The 4,150-nt window shown below is 38.3% G+C and overlaps 1 pseudogene; it reads right to left on the reverse strand.

The window, feature by feature from the left end:
• Positions 1-983: 983 nt before the first annotated feature.
• Positions 984-4,150, reverse strand: part of LOC110315816 — a 10,057-nt pseudogene continuing 6,890 nt past the window's right edge.

A 4,150-nucleotide genomic window follows, 5' to 3' on the forward strand; every position in this document is an offset into this window, starting at 1 on the left:
TTGTTACTTTGTGAAGGTTCTGTGGTTCTGGTTATCTGGGGCTGAAGAGTCAGCTGTGATTAACAAGATACCAGAACTACTAAAGCAAAACCTTTACATTACTGGGACTATTGATTCAGGTTAGCTGGAGCTAACAAATTAGTGGTGATTAAGTAGAGACCAGCGTCATTGAGGTGACATCTTCTGGGAAGTGTTTTGTGAGAGTACAGAGGCTGTGTTCCAGAAATAGCCATGGTTGTACCTTGTGCTGTAACTGGACTTGGTAATGTGTAAGAGTTACTCAGGTGGTACTGGTTTTGAAGGTATGACGGGGTCATGCAGAACAGCTGAGGCCATGGAAGCACTGTGAGAGGCCATGGAAGGACGGTGCAGCCTCAGTTGCAATTGATGGCAAGGACTGAAGGGGTCATGCAAAGGAGTTGAAGCTTGGCACCATGAAGAGAGCCTATGAGAGGGTAGTGTTGAAGCCTAGTTACAGTGGAAGACAGCAGTGTTTTGGAGNTGCCAGTATCATGAGATGACCACCAAGAACAACAGCAGCAATGAAGTACAGGCAACTGGAGCTGGAGCCAAGAAGACAAGTTGTGTGCTACACAGGGCATGGCTGGAGAATTGACCCAAGCCCTTGGAGGAGCCCAGAAGATTTTGAGTTGGATCCCAGACACTAGATGGTTGGAGATTGATTTTTGCTTTTGATTGTGACTGTGCTGTGATATTTTTCCCTATTGAATAAAGTATTTTAGTGAAGCCCACAGTTAAGAGACTTTGAATTTTAAAGTACTTCATACTTTAAAAGATACTGGATATTTTAAAAGGATTGAACTTTTAATATGTAAAGAATGTGGAACTTTTAAAATTATTTGGATCTTGGGGATGAATAAGAAGTAAGGGTTGAAACTTACTAGTGATGTGTTTGTGTGTAAAGTTGACAATGGGTCAATTTTACTAGCTAGTTTTGTGTCAACTTGACACAGCTGGAGTTATCACAGAGAAATATCATATTTGTGCAGTGCTATGTATTCCACTGTGTTGTTAATTATAAAATGATCCACTTACTGCTGTTCTTAGAGATTGAACAATTAAAAAAATTCCATCCCAGTATTGACTCATAAATGTATACTGGGTATTTGTCAGTATTCATTGTTTTCATAAAATTCCTAAATTTAGGAATCTCAGCTTTGTAGTATGCAAAAGCGACAGACCCATGGAAGAGATCAAGGCTGAAATCTTTTTTATTTGTGATAAGATCCCTATTGTGAGGTTTTGGTCCAAATTTGCCAAGCACACAAATCTTCCCATCTTCTAAAGCTGATTTCTAGAGTAGAGTTCATTTCACCATAAATGATAACAACCTTTGCTGAAGATGTCATAATTTGTTTATCATATATCTTAGCCCTTGTCATGTATATCTGAATGGTTTCTGGGATCATATTAACAAAATCTAAACAAATCCCTTTCTTTTGCCTTTCTTCTCTCAAATCTGAGAGATACTGAGTACCCTGCTCATTATCTAAGATGATCAGTCCTATCCAAGGCCATCTAAAATGAAGTATCAATGAGACCATGCCATGGGATAAATGTGTGTCCTTGGTGGCTACCTGATGGATATAGGGAAATGAGTCATGTTCACTTAGATTAGGATTAAATGGTCCAAATAAAAACCTAAAGGATGTAGAAGAGAGAATGAAACATCCACATGAGGAATATGATTATTAGGATGTTTGGAATTATATACAATTAATGCTACTCACCTTTCAGAACTCCTGTTAAGGATTGTATGATTATACTATAAATATGATGTATTATTCCTATTAGATTATTGAATATTGCTGACAAGACTGAATTTCCTAGAATACATTCAGATTTTGAGTTTAATCATGGATCATTATGTTTCCTGTTGTCTAGTGTAGGGAAGAGCAGTCTCACATGAAACACTGATCCAGGAGTTGAGCTTTTTCTCTGTTGTTCAAATACTATTGTATGCTAGTCATGTTCACAAATTCTCCTCAAATTTCCTGTGATTCCTGCCATCTGGAGAACAGGTCATTATGCTAAACCCAAAAATTCCTGGAATTATAAAGATTCAACACCCATCCTGTCCAATATTAGTACCTGGGCAGAATTCACTGAGTTAAAATACTGATCTCTTGCCTGATAATCAGTGCCTGGCAATCAGTGCCATTTTAGGAAACATTTATTTGGTTGATGTTTGTTCACACCTCATTAAGAAGTTAGAGAAAAATATGCTTGCCACAGGCCACAAAATGAACCTGGCTCCTAGGGTTCGGCCTTAACCAGAGACACAGGGATCCATGATGGTTGCACTAAGCAAGGACACCAAAGTCCTGCCATAACCAAAGACAGCACTGCCTGACTCCCAGCAGGCCCACTGGAATCCAGGTCACACAATGATACCTGTGTCCAAAGATTCTTGATCAAGTGGAGACACCCAGGCAAGTTAACAACAGAAATGACCAGATGGGGAAAGAAAAACTCAAGGATATAACAAACAGAGGTCAGTGTAATTTGGCATTATCAGAATCCAGTTTTTTCTACTCTGGATTCCCAAATACATCTGAAGAGCAAGATTCTAACCTAAAATGGCATCTCATGAAGATAGTAATGCCTATAATGAGGATAAAATAACACATTTAAAGAAATACAGAAAACCACAGGTGAATAGGTAGAAACCCTTAGAAAGGAAACAAATAAATCACTTGAAGAAATACAAGAAAATAGAATTTAAAAGGTGATGGAATGGAACTAAACAGACCAACACCAAACAAATGGAAAGAGAAACAAAAAAGTAGTCATAAACTTCTGCACATTCATCAGACTCCAGACCCATACTGGTCCCTTCTTTTGCCCCATACATCTGATCTCTTAATACCCCACCCTCTACAGCAAGCCAAGCTTCACTTAGCAGCCTGATAGCACAGGAAGACATAAATTCCCCTGCAACTAATCCGCCCAACTTCATCTGATCTAAGGCCCCTAAAACATAAAGAACTGGAGGTTTGTAAACAGACATTTCTTGTTGTTGTTATTGCTGTTTTTCTTCTCCTTTTTCTCTTTTTTATTAGATATTTTTGTTATTTACATTTCAAATGTTATCCCCATTCCTGGTTTCCCCTCCAAAAGTCCCCTCTCCCTATCACCTGCACCCTCCCCATACCCACCCTTTCCTGCTCATCAACCCACCCACTCCTACTTCCTGGCTTTGACATTCCCCTACACTGGGGCATAGTACCTTCACAAGACAAAGGTAATAATGGGAAAACTACAACACAGGGAGGGAAATTATGCTCTAGAAAAAGCAAGAAAGTAATCCTTCAACAAACCTAAAAGAAGAGAGCCACAAGAACAGAATCCCAACTCTAACAACAAAAATAACAGGAAGCAACAACTACTTTTCCTTACAAATCTCTTAATATCATTGGACCCAATTCCCCAATAAAAAGACAGGCTAACAGACTGGCTACATAAACAGGACCCAACATTTTGCTGCATAGAGAAAACCCACCTCATTGACAAAGACAGACACTACCTCAGAGTAAAGGTCTGGAAAACAAATTTCCAAGCAAATGGTCTGAAGAAACAAGCTGGAGCAGCCATTCTAATATTGAATAAAATTGACTTCCAACCCAAAGTTATCAAAAAAAGACAAGGAGAGGCATTTCATACTCATCAAAGATAAGATCTTCCAAGATGAACTCTCAATTCTGAATATCTTCGCTCCAAATACAAGGGAATCCATATTCATTAAGGAAAGTTTAATAAATCTCAAAACACACATTGCACCCCGCACAATAATATTGGGAGACTTTAACACCCCACTCTCATCAATGGACAGATCCTAGAAACAGAAACTAAACAGAGACACACTGAAACTAACAGAAGTTCTGAGACAAATGGATTTAACAGATATCTATAGAATATTTTATCCTAAAACATAAGGATATACTTTACTCTCAGCACCTAATGGTTCCTTCTCCAAAATTGACCATATAATTGATCAACAAAACAAGCCTAAGGAGATAAAAAATATTGAAATTATCCCATGCATCCTATCAGATCACCATGGACTAAGACTGATCTTCAATAACAACATAAATAATAGAAAGCCAACATTCACATGGAAGCTGAACAA

This window comes from Mus pahari, unplaced genomic scaffold (assembly GCF_900095145.1).
Source record: "Mus pahari unplaced genomic scaffold, PAHARI_EIJ_v1.1 scaffold_9221_1, whole genome shotgun sequence".
NCBI classification, from domain to species: Eukaryota; Metazoa; Chordata; class Mammalia; order Rodentia; family Muridae; genus Mus; species Mus pahari.